Source organism: Peromyscus leucopus, chromosome 20 (assembly GCF_004664715.2).
Source record: "Peromyscus leucopus breed LL Stock chromosome 20, UCI_PerLeu_2.1, whole genome shotgun sequence".
Classification (NCBI taxonomy): domain Eukaryota; kingdom Metazoa; phylum Chordata; class Mammalia; order Rodentia; family Cricetidae; genus Peromyscus; species Peromyscus leucopus.
In genome coordinates, this window is record NC_051080.1 from 7,112,226 (window position 1) to 7,133,302 (window position 21,077).

Genomic DNA, 21,077 nt, shown 5'->3' on the forward strand with positions numbered 1-21,077 from the left:
TGGACGTAGTTGGTCTGAAGGTGTTGGGATGTTCTGAGTGAGCCCTTTAGACATGCTCAGAAGTGATTGAAAGTGCTTTGAAAGAGAAGAGACAGCTTCTGCTGTACTTAGATCAGAAATTTTACATATATATGTTTATAAGTAAAATTATATTATTATATCATGTCTTTCTAGACCATAAAAAAGCATCGTATTAGCCTACATTCAACTTAAGGTGAAACTTCATGTATTAGAAGAGGTAGGCAATACAGAGTTATAGGCAGCATTTAGACATTTAAAACATTTTTATTATAATTCACATGACAAGGTGCTGATAAAATTTCGGTTTTCCTAAAGCATCTCCAGTGTGAGGTTGTTCTAACCGAAGTTCATTTGGTCATTTACCGTCCTTCTCAGGCTCATGTCACTTCCTTTTGCCATTGAAACAGGCAAAAGTCATGCAAATTAATTTCATTGCCTGCACAACACAGCTGTTCTTGGTAAGTGAAAATGGAAATGAATGCTTTTCTTGCAACTCATCAGGGCTCTGTTTCCTCTCTGGTCATTTCCTCCTAAGGCCGAGGTCAGGAGAGGCAATCTTCTGATGGATGGTTTGCAGCCGAGAGCTCCGGTCCGTGACTTTCCCTGGGTGTCATCACTTCTGCCTTGCCCCATCGCGTTCTCTCTCCGGGCACAGCTGTCTCTCAGAGCCGCCCCGACAGTGCCATCCCAGTCTAGGTGAACCCCACATTCAGGGATCCCACCTTGAGTCACTTGGGTTCTCAGAGTTGACAATGGGTTGGTTTCTTCATATTTTTCTCCTGTCCAAATTCTTTCTTTGCAGCTTGCCCTGGGCCCAAGTATTCTTGGAGACACTGGCACCTCCCATGGTTCCCGATGCCGTGATCAGAGAGCTCTGTGGAAAAACATTCTATGGGAGCAGCTCTCCTTCACTCTCTCACCCTGCCCACTAGGATTTCCAAGTTCATCCTGAAGGCAGGATGTGTAAGTTATACCCAGGTTAGGTCATGTTAGACCTCATAACAGCATACTATCACTGGACCCTTCAGGTTCAGTGTCTGCTGCCACCCTCAATATATTCCCCTCAAATTTACTTCCTCAGTGGGTGAGCCTGGTCTATATAGTCCTATTCTTTTTTCCAGAGCTAAGGACCGAACCCAGGGCCTTGCGCTTGCTAGGCAAGTACTCTACCACTGAGCTAAATCCCCAACCCTATAGTCCTATTCTTAACAAGGACAAGAGCCACAGAAGAGCCTGTTACAGCCTATCTGTTCCTGCGGCACACTGCTCAGATTTTGATTCTTTAGGCCTAGGGCAAGATTCAGGAATTCCTTCTCCTCACTCAGTGAGGGGGTGGGGTGGGGGAGGAAAGCCTGCTTCACAAAACTATGGCTTGTTCCGGCCAGTTGGCTCCAGCATGCTGAGTGAAATTCATGGGCCTGGTCTCTGGAGGCTCCCTGAGAGCTGAGTGAGGAAGAGAGGGATTTCTTAGCACCCATAAACAGGAATGAGCCCTGAACACCAAGAACTTAACTGAACCTAGGCCGTTCACTGTCGTCGTCGTCGTCGTCGTCGTCGTCGTCGTCGTCGTGAGGGCTTTTGGAAAGGGCAGAAACTGGCCTTCAAACAGGCCCAGCTGGCAGCAGGAGCTTCTAGAATTTCAAGAGATAAAGACGTGTTTTCTAAACTGGGTGACACTTGAGATCGGTGGTGCTCAACCTTCCTAATGCTGCGACCCTTTAATACAGTTCCTCGTGTGTGGTGACCCCAACCATAAAATTATTTTTGTTTCTACTTCATAGCTGTAATTTTGCTACCGTTATGAGTTGTGATGTAAGTATCTGATATGCGGCCTCGGTCATTTGATCCCTAAAGGGGTCACGACCCACAGCCTGAGAGGTGCTGCTTTGGGTTGATGGTGGTGTGGTTGGTGTGTGTAACTAAAATACAGATTCAAAGGCCACAGTTCAAATTACTAATGAAGTGTCTCCGTTAGGATGAAGTCTTGGGGGTTTTGTTCTACTTCGTGGTCCAGATGACTCAAGTCAGCCTCTGGTTCCCTTGTCTACAGTTGGAGACTATAGAGTTATGTACATTTCTTCCCCATTGCTTGGAATTCCATAGAGATTCATTCATTATTTGGTCTATAAAGTGATCTTATTTTGCTGCTAAAAATACAGGCTTTCACTCACCAACCTAAGACAGAGCACCTGTGTGGCCTGGGCAGGCATCTCCATGACGGGTAAGGTGACCTGCTGACGTCCCACGCAACCCAAGTCAGAAGCTCACTTTTTAATGAAAGGGGGACCTGCAGGTCCCTGGCCCCCGTTTTGGGTAACTGTTGCCTTGCTTGCGGACCTTGACCTTGATATTCTCCCAGTGTTAATTCCCTGCCAGATTCCACCCTCCTGAATGCTGAAGGGAAGTTCCTTGTCTGTGTATCCTGAATAATGGGCTTAGATGCAAGATTGTAAAACATCAGTAGCGAACTTCTGCCCTCCAGGGTCCTCCCATTGTGCTGTAAGCCTGTATTTAAGACCTCCTACCCCCTTCAAGAAATTACATTCGAATATATATATATATACTCGAATGAATGAATACTGCGAATGTAATCTATGAATACCACAAATGTGATTAATATCATGACTGTAAGTAATGAAAAAATACAGGCTTTCCTCAGAAAGCAGCATCTTTCTAATATTAAATAATAGGAACAATTAACATCAGCTGTAGCAACTGTGCTTTGGAGAAGGGACATTAGATGCACTCAGACATAGTCTCCATGGGGCAGCTTTCCTCATATTCCTTCACGTCTACCCTTTAACCCTGGCCTCTCAGCTATCTCTTTACTCAGCATGCTTTATTTCATACTTCTCTACTAGAAGGCAAATGCTTAAGAACAAAGGTGTCTTGTGTCTGTCTTTTCCTCCAAAGTATTGTTTAATCACCAATGGGACCCTAATCTGTTCACCCCTAAATACCAGTGGGTCTCATGCCTTGCCTCCCAGTGGGTTCTGTGTGGAGAGGGATGGCAGTGGGGTAAGGGAAAGCTAAGGACCTGTTACATAGATGTCTAAATGGCCGTCCCCAACCCCACTGGGGGGTGCCCCGTAGAGGCAAAGCCTCTCTGCCATCAGGAAGAGTGTATAGGCTGCCATGATATAATTCTTGCCCACGTTTGCTCTGTAGGAAAGCAGGAGAACTCTTATGATGCCTTAAAGCTTGCCTGCCCTAAATATTCAATCTACTGAGACCTAAATAAGATTAAAAACAAGAATGACTTGGTTTTGGTCTGGACAGTATAAAGCAGGGCACTTACTTTTACATTTGGGTAGAATAATCTTTCTCTCTCTGTGTCTCTCTGTCTCTCTCTGTCTGTCTTTGTGTCTCTGTCTCTCTGTCTCTGTCTCTGTCTCTCTCTCCTCCTCTCCAATGAGGTGTCTGCAAATACCAGGGCCATCAGAGTAATAATCCGAATGAAGCAAGAAGGAAATCGGTTCAACAAGGCTCAGTAGCAGGTGTTGGTTCAAACTTCTGGAGCAGTGGTTCTTGCTCAACCTGTGGGTCTCAACCTCTTTGGGGGTCGAATGACCCTTTCACAGGGCTCACCCAAGACCATCAGAAAACAGATACTTACATTATGATTCACAACAGTAGCAAAACTGCAGTTATGAAGTAGCAACTCAAATACCTTTATGGATGGGGGTCACCACAATGCGAGGAACTGTATTTAGAGGGGTGCAGCATTAGGAAAGTTGAGAACCACCATTCCAGAGCCTGATACCAGGCAGTTTATTGTAAGCATATTTAAATACGATACAATTTGGGGGAAAGTTTCCTGGTGTAACATAATCCCTTGTGCACAAGGAGACATAATGACACTGAAACTCTTCTCTGAGTACATGCCATTTCTTGCATGAAGATGGGTTCTACAGATAGGCTGCATGTGTTATCTTAAGGGCCTGGGGGAGGATCTGGTGTGGTCTTAGTCATGCAGATAGTGCAGAGGTCACCTGGGATATCAGCCACCTTTGGTCCTGGTTGTGGGAGCTTGGAGGAGCCCTGGGCCATACAGATAGCACAAAGGTCACCTGGGCTATTAGCCACCCCCAGTCCTGGTTGTGGGGACTTGGGGGAGCCAGTTATGAGATGGCCCTCCAGATAGACCAGGGGTTAGCTAGGCTCTTAGCCACCTCCACCCCCAGCCTTCTGTGTGGGGAACAGGTCATACGTCTTTTTCCTTGCTGACAAACCCTGCGTGTCTAACATTCTTGGCTTCCCTAGTACCATCTTCGATCAGAACCTTTGGGATCTCAGCATAGCCTCTTTCCCTCCTTCCCTTCCCGTGTGTGTGTGTGTGTGTGTGTGTGTGTGTGTGTGTGTGTGTGTGTGTGTGTGTTGTGTGGTGTGTGTGTGGTGTGTGTGTGTGTGTGTGGTGTGTGTGTGTGTTCATGTGTGTATGCATGTGTGTGTATGGGTGTGTGGTGGCCAGAGTTCAATCTCAGGTGTCTTTTGTAGCCACATTCTACCTTTTTTTTTTTTTTTAAGAGGGTTTCTCATTCAACCTGGAGTTTATCAATTCACCCGCACTGGCGGACCAACAATCTCCAGGCCCCTCCCGTGTAGCTGGAGGGCTTCTCTCCAGGTTCCCCAAGCCCCGCAGTCCCACAATCCACTTATAAAATAATCACTCAGACACTTATATCACTTATAAACTGTATGGCCGTGGCAGGCTTCTTGCTAACTGTTCTTTTATCTTAAATTAACCCATTTCTATAAATCTATACCTTGCCACGTGGCTGGTGGCTTACCAGAGTCTCTACATGTTGCTTGTCCTGGCGGTGGCTGCAGTCTCTCCCCTCCTTCTTCCTGTTTCCCCAATTCTCCTCTCTCTTTGTCCCGCCTATACTTCCTGCCTGGTCATTAGCCATCAGTGTTTTATTTATATAGAGTGATATCCACAGCACTTCCCCTTTCTTCTTTTTTTAAAAAGGAAGGTTTTAACTTTAACATGGTAAAATTACATATAACAAAACAATTACCGAGCAAGAATTATAGTTACAATATTAAAGAAGATGTCTTATCTATCTTATATTTGTGAGTTTAAGGTTTTATAGCTAACTTATCTTTTATCATAACTGAGGAAATTACGACTATCTAGTCTTCAACCACATCAAAGACCTGAGAAGGAACATAATGGTACCTGAGAAATGGTAGATGGATGCAAGCAACTTTCGGGAATCTTGCAAGAGTAGACCAAGACAGCTGGCAGCCTGGACAGTCACCTAATGTTTCTCAGCATTGTTGGTGCATTCAAATTGGCTACAGGCCTAGAGTATCTGACAGACCATTTTTAGAAGCAGGAATTTTAAGAGACCATCTTACCCTGTCTTGGCAGAGTACAGTGGTCGCTTTCCTTGTGTCCCGCTTGTCCAGAAAGGACAGCATTGCATTTGTACTGCCAGCCATCAAGGCAAGGGCAGTTCTTTGCCCAGTAGGCCATTTTGTGCCAAAAAGACAAACTTCCAAATGGAAATGTCTTAGAAGCCCAACATTCTCTCGGGATCAAATTGGTGTAGCCAGGAGCAATTGTGTCTCACGTCAACAGAATTCTAAGTTATTTAAATGCCATATTCTCCAGGTCTATGAAGTGTTTGAAGATTACCTATCTATCTGAAATATATCTATGTATACCTAGAAGACTTAACTAACATGGCTACAGATATGATTATCATAGATGACTAATTATTAATCTATTTTTTAATTATCCATTACAATTTTAAATGAATTACACAAACATAATACCTCAAACAAGAATAGAAATATATATATACACAGTACAACAACATCAACCTCAAGCCTGTATCAACAAACCAAAATTTATACCAATGCAAAACATTTTAAACATAAACTAAAATCTATACCAATGTAAAACATTTTAAACAAGTTGTTCTTTAAAAGTAGGTTCATTAATCTACCCTTTTATCTTATCATCTCCATATCCTCCTATATATCATATCCCCTTTTGTTTTTTAGAAAGAGATCACATTTATAATCAACCTGTTTTAAATAAAAATATTGGTTTTTCTCTGTCCCACACCAGAGGGCTCTTCTGATTTGGGACACAAGAATCACTTAACCATTTTTTTTTTTTAAAGCAATATGTCTGGGTTTAGAGGGGGAGTGAGCCAATTCCACCTCTAAAGCCAGCTTGGTATATTTGGGAATTTGGGCGTAGCATCTCTTACTACTTCCTGCTGGAGGGGGGCGCTGTATCTTATGGGGACGCAAAGAAAATTTTAGACCTATGGGGTAGTCCGTGAGGCTGTATTGTGTGAACCAGTTGCCTTGAAACTGATCTGGATGTTGGATCATCTGGGCCATGGTGTCATCGGAGTCCTTTCAGGGGGTCTTGGCTGGTGAAACCTGATGTATCTTAATCTGGAACAAGTCCACAGCCTCTGGCTTTCTGTGGAAACAAAAGCAGAACCTCTTTTCCAAAGTAACATATCCTTATATCCAAATTTTGAAGTCAAGGTACCTTTAAAATATACATTTTGGCATAACTCAACAGGTTTTGTAATCAAATGTTTTTCTTTAGTTATGAATATCAAAGAGAACATAATCCAGATTCTCTGTGTGGTAGCCATCTTTATGTGGCTTATGTTTTATATTACCTTGAGCCTTGAGCCTATTGCTTTAAACTGTACCATTGTAAGCCTGAAACGGCACTGTGGCTGCTGGCTCCGCCCACTTCAGCTTCCCAACATGGCAGTGGTACGTTTTCCGCCAGCTCTGGGAGTCATCAAGTCTCAGAAATAGTGGGTCTAAGCTTTTATCAAAGCAGCGTGTAGCCCAGAAACCTCTTTTTTTTTTTTTTTTTTTTTAAATACTAATAAAGACTAAATCTACCACACAGCTTAATTTGTCGCTGGCAGATGCCTCATTTCCGCCATACTGCCGGTCAAACGCACCCGCCAGGAACCCGCCAGTGTCCAAACTTGCGTTTTGCCGCATCTAGCTGCCATATGAGACAAGAAGCAGGAACCTGGTTTTGGCTCTGTTTAGAATTGGTTATTAAATATTCTCAGGTTTAAGGTGGAAACTCGAGCCGTTGGGCGCCATTTGTAGCTGGAGGGCTTCTCTCCAGGTTCCCCAAGCCCCGCAGTCCCACAATCCACTTATAAAATAATCACTCAGACACTTATATCACTTATAAACTGTATGGCCGTGGCAGGCTTCTTGCTAACTGTTCTTTTATCTTAAATTAACCCATTTCTATAAATCTATACCTTGCCATGTGGCTGGTGGCTTACCAGAGTCTCTACATGTTGCTTGTCCTGGCGGTGGCTGCAGTCTCTCCCCTCCTTCTTCCTGTTTCCCCAATTCTCCTCTCTTTTTGTCCCGCCTATACTTCCTGCCTGGTCATTAGCCATCAGTGTTTTATTTATATAGAGTGATATCCACAGCACTCCCGTCTTTGCCCAACCTTGAGGTTTCAAGTGATGCCTGGCGTTTTATGTGGGTGTTCAGGATCCAGACTCAGGTACTCATGCTTGTAAGGCAAATATTTCACTGACTGAACCATCTCCCTGTCCCCAGGAGAGACTTTCTTGCCTTGTAAAAGAGACTAGGACAGTGAAGAGGCATGCTGGGATCGGAAGGAGAGGAACATCTAAGGCGGAAGTTAGAACAGGGCATCAACACCAAATTCTGTTCTACGTGCTTTCCTGCTTGTCACCAATTTAACTTGCCTAGAGGTGTGATTAGCAAGAGATCAGGACCCTGTGTCGTGGGATTGTTTCAAAGGGAGAGCAAGGAGACCGAATCATGAGTTAATGGACAGAAGACACAAAGTGATGAGGATGTTTGGAATTTATATCCAGAGACCCAAACGTCAAGGCATCTTGACAAACTCACTAATTCATTCTGTTGACTAGGAATGGTCGAATTTATCCGATTGGATTTCCCCTGGATGCTATGAATTCAGTTGGTGGCATGGAAATTGGTGGCATTAAGCTACCAGCAGAGCCATGAGTTCAGATACGACTTTGTCCTTTACTCGTTAAATATTGCAGAATCTTGCAACACTGCTCTCCTCGCATGCACAGCTTGCTGCAATTTGTCAACACTGAGAAGAGATGTGGGGCTGACTGTAAATCACAGTCTCAAATCGACTTTCCCATGGTTTTGCTTGTTTGTTTAAGGTTTAAAGGAATTTCCCTCAGCTTTACGTGGTGTACCCTTCTTAAAACGGAGATACCCAAGTTCTCCACATCAGACCCAACTCTCTCAGAGACCCTCTCCAGTTCAACTTCTTATTGCTCTAAAACATTCTCCAAACTCTTTGTGGAAAGCTGGGGTCAAAAACTTCCCTTGTCTTTCGGATCAATGGAAGAGTCCACATTAGAAAGACCCCCACCCCTTCCCCCCACCCCCTACACATACACACACACGTGAGAGCATTTCCCCTCGGAGGGCAGAGGGTGAGTGAACTGCGGCGCTCAGTCGGATGAGGCCACCCAGGCAGCCTGGCAGGAGGGCAAACATGGAACCTGTCCCACTTTGACCCTGTTTGGACGCATGTGCTTGCCAGGCTCTGGGGAGACTAAACAGCGAGCCCCTGAGCAGGTGAGGTGTTCTTCCTGGCCCAGAGGCCACGGCTTCAGAAGGATGGGCTGTGGGCTCCCACCACCTCGGGAGTGCTAGCCCTACAGAGCTGCCTCTCACAGGCCTGTGTGAGCATGCCGAGCCACAGCCGGCCGGCCGAGTCCAGCAGTCTCACACTCCTCGTGGATGTTCCCGTGCCGGAGCCTTCCCTTCAGAACAGTTGTGACGTTTCCTACACATCAAGTACTTTCTCCTAACAAATTACAGTCTCCTTGAGGACAGAGCTGCACCCGTTGACACGTCCTCTCTCACGGCTTTCAGGAGGCCCCCCGGTCGGTCAAAATCGGTCAAAATCGGTCAAAATCGGTCCACTCCGTCCTCTCTCAAGCCTTTCAGGAGGCCCCCCGGTCGGTCAAAATCGGTCAAAATCGGTCCACTCCGTCCTCTCACGGCTTTCAGGAGGCCCCCCGGTCGGTCAAAATCGGTCCAAATCGGTCCAAATCGGTCCAATAGGAGAACCAGTGAGTGTGGTTTTCAGAAGAAAGGGATGGGGGAGGAGCCACAACACACAAAGCCGAGGCTGCTTATGGCCTGACAGAGTCCGGAAGTCCCAAGGGAAGGCAGCAGCTAAGGGACCTGACCTCTTAAGAGTGATCTTTTAAGCCAGGCCATGGTGGCGCAAGCCGATAATCCCAGCACTCGGGAGGCAGAGCCGGGTAGATCCCTGTGAGTTCGAGACCAACCTGGTCTACCGAGTGAGATCCCGAACAGGCACCCAATCTATACAGAGAAACCCTGTCTAAGAGCGCCTCTTTGTACTTTAACTTTTTTATTTCCTGCTAAAAGCACTCTTCTGAGAGGGCTCACCCTCCGAGTTTGCTGGAGGCTCCTGAGTGTATGGGCTCTTGAAGGCTGACCTGCGAGGATGAGAAACAGAATAGGGAATTCTGGTGGGTCAGTGGCAGTTGTGTGGAGGGGCAGTGAGGTGAGATTTTGAGATTCACACTCCTCCATGTTTGGGGTAGGTTAGGAGATTTCCCCCTTCCTACCGAAGCAGTATAAACCCCCCATAACCTCTGCCAAGAGAAACCACCCTAGCACTAACGTGAGCTCAGGCTTGAGGGGCGAGGAAAAGAAAAGGTGACAGAACCCCATAGCAAGGGTTTGTGGGAAGAGAAGGAGTGCTGAGAAGCACTGAGGTATGGAAGGACACTGGCCATGGGAAGCTGGGGACCACAGAAGGCTTTATAATACCAGCGGTTAGGAAGCATATGGTGGGTGCCCTAAGGGTCAGAGCCAGAAAAGAGAGTAGAGGATTTGGTGCATTTGACTGGTGGTTTGCACGCAGAGTCGCTTCCAGATTTTTGAGTGGAGGTGTTTTAAGCGGTGAGGCCTTACACAGCAGATCTCAGCTTTTCTATCTTCCTTCTCCAGCACCAACGGTTTCTTTTCCTTTATCACCCAGTGAGTTTGTTTTTTTTTTTTTTTTTTTTTTTTTTTTTTCGAGACAGGGTTTCTCTGTGTAGCTTTGCGCCTTTCCTGGAACTCACTTGGTAGCCCAGGCTGGCCTCGAACTCACAAAGATCCACCTGGCTCTGCCTCCTGAGTGCTGGGATTAAAGGCATGCGCCACCACCGCCCGGCCACCCAGTGAGTTTGTGATCCTGTCTGAAAAGAATTTATTCCGGGCAAGCAGTGTAGGGCAAGCGGTGTATCAACTTTTATCCTGTATTTCTCAGGGAAACCAAGTCACTAGAATATAACTCATTTATCCCAGGGTGGTGACTGTAGAATTAGGGTAGACGCTGTCTAACCCAGAGCCAGTGAATGATCTTACACTAAACCAAAGTGTGTTTCAGAGAGTGTGGTCCTTCAAGGACATTCATACCACTAGTCAGTTGATTTCCTGTCCCTGCGAACACCGGTTTAGACAACGCTTGAAGAACTGGGTCATTGCCGCATGGCCTTTCATGGTCAAGTCTTCATGGAGATGTAGGCTTTTGAGTTGCCTCAGACTCTTCCACACTGCTGTGAGGTCTTCTGCAGCTCCGTTGATGAACAGTCACCACAAAGGATGAGTGATTCGAACTTTAATCAGAATGCCACCGCTTTATAGATGAAACCAGCACCATTTTCCTCCAGTCCACAACCTGATTCACACTGCCAGCTTCTATAAATGAATAACCCATAGTTTCCTACTAAATCAGGCACTGTCAAGAGCTTTTGATCTTTTTTTTTTTTTTTTTTTTTTTTTTTTTTTGGACTAGCTAAGGTACAGATGCCCAGAACTGATTAAATAAAGGGTTTATTAAAACGTTGGCTGGAGAGATGTCTCAGTGTTTTATAAGATCACTTGCTGCTCTTGCAGAGGACCTGAGTTAGATTCTCGGCCCTCAGGTGGTGGCTCCCAACTGCCTGTAACTCCAATTCCAGGGAATCTGAAACCATCTTCTGGCCTCAGGGCATCGGGCTTGCTCACGCTGTACAGACATACATGCAGGCAGAACACCCATATACACAAAATAAATAGAATTTTTTAAAAAAATTGAGAAAGGAGCCGGCGGTGGTGGCACACGCCTTTAATCCCAGCACTTGGGAGGCAGAGGCAGGCAGATCTCTGTGAGTTCGAGGCCAGCCTGGGCTACCAAGTGAGTCCCAGGAAAGGCGCAAAGCTACACAGAGAAACCATGTCTTGAAAAAACAAAACAAAAAAAAAATTGAGAAAGGAAAGAAAGATGGATGACAGGATTTTTGTTTCTTAAAAGTTGGGTGGTTGCGTGCCGGGTGGTGATGGCGCACGCCTTTAATCCCACTGCACTCAGGGAGGCAGAGGCAGGCGGATCTCTGTGAGTTCGAGGCCAGCCTGGTCTACAGAGTGAGTCCCAGGAAAGGCACAAAGCTACACAGAGAAACCCTGTCTCGAAAAACCAAAAAAACAAAAAAAGTTGGGTGGTTGCTCCTGTCGGGAACTCTTCCATCCCTCACTCCTCATTATCAAAAACCCTTGGGTTTTCTCTCTGCTGATATTTTGCCTATAAGCCCGGCTTAGCTTTTAGTGTGTCTCAGGTTGGGCACTGAGACATTCAAACCCGCTTGCTGCCTCTACCTCTTTTCTCCTGTTCCCCCCTCTCCCACCTGTGGGTGACTTTCTACAAATTCCTACTTACATTTCATTAAAGAAGAATCAACAGAGAAATACTGTAGTTTAAATAAAAATCCAATTTTACCAAGCTGAAAGGGACTTCAAAAATGATTCTGCTACGTTTTAACTCCGCAGAATATGAACTTCTTGCCAGGAGAAACGAAATAAGTGTCTTCAGAATTCAGAAAGCATTTCGTGTCCCCGGTGAGTCTGTTAAATCCTCTGAGGGCAAGTCTCCATTGGTGAACCCCGTACCCCCCCCCAAAAAAACCCTGATGACTATTATTAAATAAACACGAGCTTTCTTTGAAATGAGCTTATGCTTAGTATTAGAAAATGGCTTTATAGACACACTTTTCCTTAAGATGATAGGTAGAGCCTCTGACGAGCAGAATATGATTACACCTTCATGTGTACTGGGGATCATAGTTGTTCGGAGCCCAGGAAGAGAATTACCGGAAAGGTTCTTGTTATTTGTTTTGAGTAAAGTGATGTTTACCGAAAACTATTTGTTTGTGTTCTGTCTGTTTTTGCTTTACATGACAGCTTTGTGGTCTCTGAACAGAGTTGTATACTGAATACGCCGAACACTTTCACCTACTTAAAGATGGATAGCAACAGACGTTCCTGTAGGCGGGAAATTCAGAAATTCAAGATCATTGGTGACAAGGGACATGGGAGCCCTCTAAGAGAACATTTAAACAGCTGGCGTCCACCTGGAGGATGCTCTGTTGACATCTCAGGTTGCCGCCCTGCCATTGGCGGCTGGGCTGGAAGGGAGGGTCCACAGGAACTAAGACTTGGATGCTGCCCCTATCACAATATGGAAATTTCCACTCTTTAGGGAGCTAAAGGAAGGGTCTCTCCGTCTACTCTTGACCGCCGCTTCTCTTGGATTCCAACCCGAAGAGGGTACGAGAGACAGTCGAGTGAGTGAAATGTATATTTTCTCTTACAAATGTGTCAGCGTGGAAACTTAGGGAAACTGCGTGGGTTTATGTATGTGTGCGCGCGAGTGGGAACAGACGCACGTGGGCAGAAAGCTCTCCAACTTTTCTAGGGTCTGAATTTGTTCTAGGCAACTGCAAACTAATGGGTTATTTTAGGCTAAAGACTAGAAACTAAAGTAAACCAGGACAGACGAAGGGAAGCCCTTGACCGCGATGCACGGTGGGTCGCCGTTCCCGCATGGCTGCTGGTTAGGCTCAGATTTGCCCAGGCTGGAGGTCCCTCGACCCCCCGGGATTTCTATCTGGGACCACCTTGCCACCAAAGAGGGTCGGACCCTTTCATGGCGATCTCTGCACTGCTTGGAATCGGGCCAGCAAGGAGTTACCGGAGTCGAGTCGCTGGAACCGTGCTCGTGCGGGGTTGGGGGTGGGGAGTGACGGACGCGGGTACAGGGTTTAAAATAGACTCGAAGTCTCTTGGTAGTTAGCTGTCCCAGGGTGTGGGGGCTTGGGGTTAGAAACTCGGTGGAGTCGTTGTTATGAGTCTGGAGCAAATTGAGGGTTTTCCCGGGACTGGCATTGCTTAGGATCCCAGCCTGTTTGTTTGTTTGTTTGTTTGTTGTTTTTTTAAATTTCACATGGGATCCTCTTGATCTGCCGCTCTGGACAGACAGCAGGCACCCAAATCGGCCATTAGTGTGAGGTCGAGGGCATCGGGAAGGGAAAAGATCATGAAGTGGGCGCGGGAGCATGGAAGAAGGAAGAAGGTGGGAGGGCATGGGGAGGAGACGCGCCGAGACAACTTTTCCGGGCAGTGAGCGCGGAACCGGGCGGCCGTCTCGGTCTCTGGACCAACCGTCCGACCAAGCTGGCTCTTCATCTGAGTGGGGATCTGGCCTAGTGTTCGTGGGGACCTTCGGAGAGGGAGAGGCAGAGAAAACGCCCTTTCCACGTGCCCCGGAATGCGATGCTTCTGGGCTGCTTGACCCAGTTGAAGCAAGCGGGGCCATGATCCAGTTGAAGGAAGGGGGTCGAACTGACCCACAGGGATCAGGGATGTATGGTGGGTCGGTGTCAGTCGGTCTAGGTGGTTGCCCGAGCGACTGGAGGGATTCCAGGCTCGGAGAGTCGCCTGCATTTCTTAACCTGTAAATAGGCACAGTGATAGAATCTATCCAATGAGCTAAAGTAGTGATAAGACCACCCAGGCAGCTAAGACTCCCATTTTCAGAGTACCTAAATACTTAATAAAATGGTTCTCAACCCTTGGGTCGCAACTATCCAGGGGATTTTGCCTTTTGTTTGTTTTCTTAAATCTGTCTCCCCGTCACTTTACACAAGACCAAGCAATTCCTATTGTTCAGAAATATTTGTTGAATAATGGAAGAGTCTAGCGGAGGATAAGAAGATGGTTGTTTTCTACAGCAGAATTTGCTTTTATCAGAGGGGATGGGGAGGCGGGCATGGCTCAAGCCTTTAATTCCATCACTTAGGAGGCAGAGGCAGGCAGATCTCTATGAGTTTGAGCACTTCATAGGATTTGGCTTTGGAAAGGGTTAGGAAGGGTCAGAAGACTACGTGAATCTTTTTTTTTTTTTTTTTTTTTTGAGACAGGGTTTCTTTGTGTAGCCCTGGCTGTCCTGGAACTCACTCTGTAGACCAGGCTGGCCTCAAACTCAGAGATCCAAGTGCTGGGATTAAAGAGGTGTGCCGCCATTATCCAGCAAGACTAGTAGGAGTGGTCCAGGTAAAGAATCAGAAGAGGTGAGGAGGGGGACTGATCGTGGACAGCCCAGGCTGAGCAGGAGACAGGAGCCGACGGGAGACGGGAGTGGTTGATGCTCCGGAGTGCAGATGGCTCTGTGGAGGGAGGAGGGCTGAGGAAGGTCCTCTATGATCCCCCTCGGAAGTGTCTATTGGCTCTGTCCTCTCTTGAATTTTGGAAGTACTGGCCTGTATTCACAGAAAACAAATAGCTGAATATGGAAATTAGTAAGCTACTGTGTGGGCTTCACAGTACATCCCGCTCCGGCAGCACGAGGAACTTTTGCAGGGCCCTCTGTGGGAAGCCCAGTTTGTGTTTCCGGTTGCCTGAGGGGTCCGTGTAGCATAGACATGCTGGCGCACAAAAAGATGTCTAAACAAATGCTACTTTCTGTGTTTATATGGAGAACTGGAGGGTGTTTTCTGTCCTGATTTTAGTTTTTAGTGGTTTTATGATTTACCTCAGTGAGCTCTACCCAAGTCACGGTGTAAAAATATTGTTTAAAATATAGTGAAGTAGGAAATGGATACCATCCTTCTACTTCCGCGGACATTCACGGCAGGTAAGCTTCTGGCTCTTCAAAATACATTTTTTTTTTCTCGTGAACAATGTAAGTTTACGTTATTTATTTAAGCCATCTCCTCTGGGAGCAAAGGAATGGAAGATTGGTGTAATGGTCACCTTTTGATACAAGGAAAGATGCGCTTTCGTGGTCCACACACAGAGTAATGGTCCACACCAGTGCTGGGGTCCCTTGCCGTCTGGGGGAAGGTCCAGGTTCTCTTTACTCGTCTTCATAGCCCGTCGGAAGTGGGTTCGTATGAGGGTTGTGGAACAGGGTATGGTTACCATCTCTCCCCAGGGGAAGGGCTTGGTCCTGATGCGGGGATGGGGGTAGGCGACGAACTCAGCCCTCTCGTGCTCTCCTAGCCCCGACGCGAGGAAGGCGTTGAGCATGCTCACTGCCACCCCGGGCAGCGCCACGAAGTAGGTGAGGGCCTTCCACATGCGAGCTGAACCCTCCTCGCCGTGGGAGCCACTCGACGTGGGCCGCCCCACCCGTGGGAGGGCCAGGCCCAGCAGCCCGGACACCCGAGACGCACACACTGCCGCCACCATCTTGGAACTTCAAAATACATTTTTAAAATTAGCTTCTGATATCAATCCTAAAGGACCTTTGGTTTTCAATTTTGCCTTTTCTCTGGGCTCAGGGATCACCTTGCCTCTGTGCCACACCCACACTGGTGAGCTCTTTGGGTGGGAGGTTAGAAGGTGGGAATTCAGAGTTAGAGAAGCATACAGATACCCTGGGATGTTTCTTTTACTGGATTAGACATCACACTTCAGCCTTAAATCTTTGAGCAGGGATTCTTCATCTGTGATGCAGGACCGTGGCGCGTGTCTTAGCGGATTATAAAGAGTGAACAATTTATTCATTGTGGGACGCTTGTGCTGACTTCTGGCACCACCCTAAGCACTCAGTGTGAGATGGCTATTGTTTAGAGAATCCATTGTTTTTAACTACCTGTAGCATTATTTGCGATGTTTAAACGCTAAGTGTGTGTGTTTGGTGGAACTGTGTATATGTACTGGCACGTGGGTGGATATGCATGTGTGTTATGGAGGCCAGAGGTCTTTATTCTTTGAGACTGTTATCTCTCAGTGAACCAGATCTCTCTCACTGGTTTGCTACCCTGGCTAGCCAAGAGATCTGAGCATCTGCCTGTGCCCTCTTGTCTTCCGGTGCTACAGTTATGGGCACGGGTGGCCGTGCCCAGCTTTTATGTCAGTGCTGGGGATCCGAACTCAGGTACCTGTGTTTGCACGACAGGCACCTTACCCACTGACCCATCCCTCTCTCTAGCCGGGCCTTTCAATGTTTGTGCATTGTGTGTGTACGTGTGTGTACGCTTTTGATGGGATGTTTTCCTCTGTGTTTTGTGATTTTTTTTTTTTCCTCCCCGGGGAAATAGGAAAAATGTCTATTCATCTTAGATCAGGACCAGTGATGGGTCAAAGCAGCGATTTCACCCCAGCTTCGCTTCGGGAAACAGTGAGTTTACTGGGACGATTTATTGATGAGAGAGTGCTTACAGGAATGTGGATGAATGAAAGACAGCTGCCTACTGAAAAGCCCACCTTAGCATGTGTAAGGACTCCTGAAAGCTGTGTGTCTGGCTGGAGCTCCCTGCCCAGTTTGTAGGCAGTTCTGCGGAAGAGTCTCCTCCCAGCAAATGCTTACTGTGCATTCTAATCTTGGGCAGGAGTTTGTGAATCTGGTAACTTTCCGAGCTCCTCAGCCTTCCAGGTTTTCTTAGGTTCTGGAGCCTTGTAAGTCTGCCCCTTCCCTCCTAGAGAGAGCGTTTCAGTTCTGAGGGAAAAGCTACGCAAAATAAATAAATAAATAAATAAAAAATGGCCACAACTAAAATGAAGGGAATAAAGGAGAAAATAATAATAATAAAAAAAAGGACTGAATAACTCCCCTGATGGACAGTCCAGCCTAGAGAATGATGCCATTTCCTGAAGGATTCAAAGGCAGTGTGTCCTCTTAGCTGGCCCTTCCTGCTTTTGATCAGTCAAGCACACATCTGTCTTTCAATCTCCAGCCCCTCAGTTTTCTCTCCTTCTAGGCTCTTGCTGACTGCTGTTCCCCGTCGGCCTTCACATTCCAGACACTTGGTACATGTTTGTTGAAGGAATGAAGAAAGGGAAAACCTGCTTCTTTTTTCCAACAGTGTTTGTTCTTCAGATAAGCACTTTGGTATTTAACTCCTGAAGGTCCAGGCAGCGTATGAGTTCATCTGCTATAACACATGGAGCCAATTGCTGCTGACCTTGAGGAGCTCCCGCCTGAGCTGTGTCACTTGGGTGTCCTAGGTTCAGTCTGTGGCTCTTCTGCTTCATACTAGAATGATTTGGGGGCAAGTTAGTCTGACTGCTTCTCTGTTTATCTGTGAAACCAGAGAACACACCTGGGTTCCTGCCTCAAAGGACCTGTGGGAAGCAAACAATTTTACATTTGCAAAGCACTTGGAGTCCTGCACAGGGGGCATAGTAATGCTGGAGCTGTGGAAGCTGAAAAAGCTCTAGTGTTCCTGCTCCACGTAACAGTAGTGAACAGCTCCTAGCTTATAAGGACGCTGCACTTGAGTCTAGCAAACACTGGGCGCAATGTTTGCCCCGGGGCCAGCTCTCTGCAGGCAGCCATGGGGCGACCCAGACTGACCTAGACTTCCTTGTGCTAAGCCATTGAGAGTCTTGGTGTCCCCACCTTACCTTCCTCCTGACCCCTCCACTCGCCCGGAGAGCCCACTGTTTGTCCTGCCCTTTTTACTTTGCATCATCCGCTCTTTTTACACGGCCTGTTCCTCGGGACAAGGACTTTGTTCTTTGTTTTGGCATAATCTTATAACACCGGGCACACTCTGGGTGCTATAAAATGTCGAAGAAGAAAAGGGAAAAACGCAATACACCTGGAGGCAGCTTTGGCCCACAGCTATTTACAGGGCTGCTCCTCTCCCGGCAACATCTGAGATGTCTCCGAGCCCAGCATGAGCCGCAGGGTGGCGCGGGGAGGACCAGAGTCTCTGGCTGGGACACTGCCTGTGACAGGTTCGCCAGCTGCTTTTGCTATGACTGGAGAGAGGGGCCAGCCTGGGAGGAGGGGCACGGAACTTGGCAGGGCAGTGCCCGGAAAGACCTGCAGAGGGGTGTGAGGGAGGCGTTCACTGGACACAGAGGCTGGAGACTCCTGCCCTAGCTTGGGTCTTGTTTGTCCACATGGGAGAGACCTGTTGCACCCAGGCAGGGCCTCCCTAAAAGCTCGAGGACCAGACTGACCTCTGCCCCTAGGTAATCTCACCTAAGGGTTGGAGTTTCAGCTGGGCTTTGTGGGCGCTGCAAAAGCATCCAGTTGACATAGTATTAACTGGACTAGAACTGCTTTGTTCTGGTCCGGGAAACATTGACTCTGCTCTGGCTATCTAAGGAATTTTGTTGTAACAGTACACTTGAGAAACAGGTTGGATACTTCATTGGCACGAGTTGCTTTGCTACCATTTAATTATTCTTTCTGCAGAAAGCAAACGGGATGGGGTGGGGTGGGGAGGGGCCTGGATAACTTCCTCCTCCTCCTCTTCCTCCTCCTCCTCCTCTTCCTCCTCCTCCTCCTCTCAGAATCGTTCTCCCCTCCCTTCTTCCTGCTCTCTCCCACCGTGTGCTGGAGATTGACAGCAGGGCCTTGTGCATGCTAGGGTTAACACTGGATCACAGAACAGCATCTCCAGCTCCCGGGTTTCTGTAGTAGCTGCATCGGACACACTTGAACATAGCATCAAAGCCAGGAACTTGACATTGGTCGGATGGGTGTGGTCTCTGTATCATATCATCACACATAGCTGTGTGTAACTGTACCAGTCAAGATACAGAACTTGCATGGCCATAAAGATGTGGCCTGTGCTGCCTCTTTATTGGAAAGTCCATCCCACACTGCCCCCGAAACCCCTGAGAACTAGGTATTTTCTCTTGTTTACTGTGTCATGTAAATGGAACCATCCTGTATGTTCTTCTTGAGATTAATTTAATCTGCTGTATATACTGCTCTTAAGATCCATTCAAATTGCTAAATAAACCAGTAATTTTGTTTTTTTTTTCATTGCTAAACAATATTCCAGGTCCTTTCCAATGGTGCCACATTAGACACAAACAAACTTGTGAACATTCTTGTGCCGCTCGTCAGTGGAAGCTGCAGATGCCAAGGGAGAGAGATCATTTTCCAACAGTGCCCAGAAGAGTTAGGGTCCCTCCTACTTTCAGCCAGCACCAAGCGGACGGCTGTACACCCCAGTGGGGGAGGGGAAGCTACCCGGTACTGCCCCCAAAGAGTCTGGGTTTTCACCTTGGAGTTTTTAGAGCTCCACATCTGGACTCCAAACTGTTGTCAAGTCATAGACAAATAAAACACCACGTCTGGAGTCTGACCCAGCTTGCCTCCGTGTGACGGCACTTCTTCAGCCAGAGAGCTCTGTCGTGACAGTTTCTGTCACCAGTTAAATGCTCCTTAGTTTACACCTGTGGGCGGAGGCAGGGTGGCGGAGTGGTGATTGCACAGGCTAAACATGGCAGACTGTCACCGCCCAAGTCACATGGAAGTCCTTTTATCAGCCAATCTGCCTTTTCTTTACCCTTCCACGTCTTACCCAGTTTTTGCCTTATTTTTATGTTTTATTTAGAGTAAACTTTAGGGACTGGTCATTTTCCACTGCTCTTCTGGATCATAACTGCTGAGGGGTGTGTGTGTGTGTGTGTGTGTGTGTGTGTCTGTGTGTGTGTGTCTGTGTCTGTGTCTGTGTTGTGTGTGTGTGGTCAGGAGGCCCTCAACCTGTGGCAGGGTAGTTACCTCAGTCCCATAATCTTGCTGCAGGGAACACCTGTGGTAAGTGAGGGCTGAACAAAAGGCCCACTGAATTTCAATTTTCCTATTTCTTGTGTTCAGTGATTAATTAATTGACTAATGATGACAGCCAGCCATTAGGACGACATGATAAGAAATGCAAGTTTATTGACCACAGTCCTAACATCGCAGGCTTTGTTTTTTCTGGAGCATGATGGGAAAGATGGTTGGTTTGGAATGATGGTTGGTTTTTCTTTTAAAGCATTTTATTTAAAGAAAAGAAACAGTTTTCCGAAGTAACCCTGAAACTTCACAGTTACTACATCAGTGTGGACAAAAATCAAGCATAGGCCAAATGCAACCACCCCATTTCAGGCAAAGTAGACCCTTGCTGTTTTAGCAATAATGGGGTCAATCTAATGATTCCTTTTCTCCTGCTGGGACCCCCACTTTCTTCCTGATGAGAGCAGGGACCCAAACATCACAGTGCATGGTCTTTGGGTACCTCCTTTGTGTTGGATGCTGGATAGTTGGTCAACTTTCTGTCCAAGTGTCAACATTACCTAAGACGATAAGCTTACACAAAGGACTCATTTTTGCCTCACAGTTCCGGGGTTTGAAAGAATGATCTCTTTTCCCTATTGCCTTGGGGCTGTGCTGAGGTAGAGCAGCATGGTGTGGACTCTTGTGGTAAAGATACTCGGCCCAAAGAAGCCAGGGAGGAAAGAGGCCTAAAGAAGCTGAGGTCCCAAGGTCCCCGGTGAGGGCTCCTACCAGATCCACCTTCTAAAGGTTCTACCGCCTTGAAATAGTCCCAGCATGCTTCAACGAGGCCATCAGCACCTGGAGTCAAAGTGGTCTCCCCACTCAAGTCTGAGTGCTGAGACCTAAACAAACCATCTTTGGATCTGTAGCTCAGAGCATGGAAGGGTTATTATCAGTGTCGCAGGTAAGAGCACTAATAAACACACCTTCAGTAATCTCTCTTTGTTAAGTGACTGGAAATCTGTGTTAACACCTATGTCCGGTCAAACTCTAGTTTTGGAGTGGGGTCCATGTGGAGATAAATGAATTTTACAATGCTGTTATCGCTGTTGTTAGTGTGTGTGCATGCTGTTGTTAGTGTGTGGAGGGGAAAGGATGACTCTGATTATTTGCTCCTGTCCTCTCCACCGTGTAAGTCTTAGGGGTTGAGTTCAGGTGGCCAGGCTTGTGC

General features: G+C 47.0%; 1 protein-coding gene and 1 pseudogene across 2 annotated transcripts in view; one reads left to right on the forward strand and one right to left on the reverse strand.

Moving 5' to 3' along the window:
* Nucleotides 1-12,564: 12,564 nt before the first annotated feature.
* Nucleotides 12,565-21,077, forward strand: part of Slc38a4 (solute carrier family 38 member 4) — a 68,593-nt gene continuing 60,080 nt past the window's right edge. Inside the window, exon 1 of one of the 2 annotated variants that reach the window (XM_037197409.1) lies at nucleotides 12,565-12,680. The gene's annotated coding sequence lies outside the window, so the exon portion shown is untranslated. Of the gene's footprint in view, nucleotides 12,681-17,932; nucleotides 18,082-21,077 lie in introns of those variants that run through there. The other variant, XM_037197410.1, reaches the window with a different exon arrangement.
* Nucleotides 15,078-15,585, reverse strand: LOC114685180 (annotated as a pseudogene).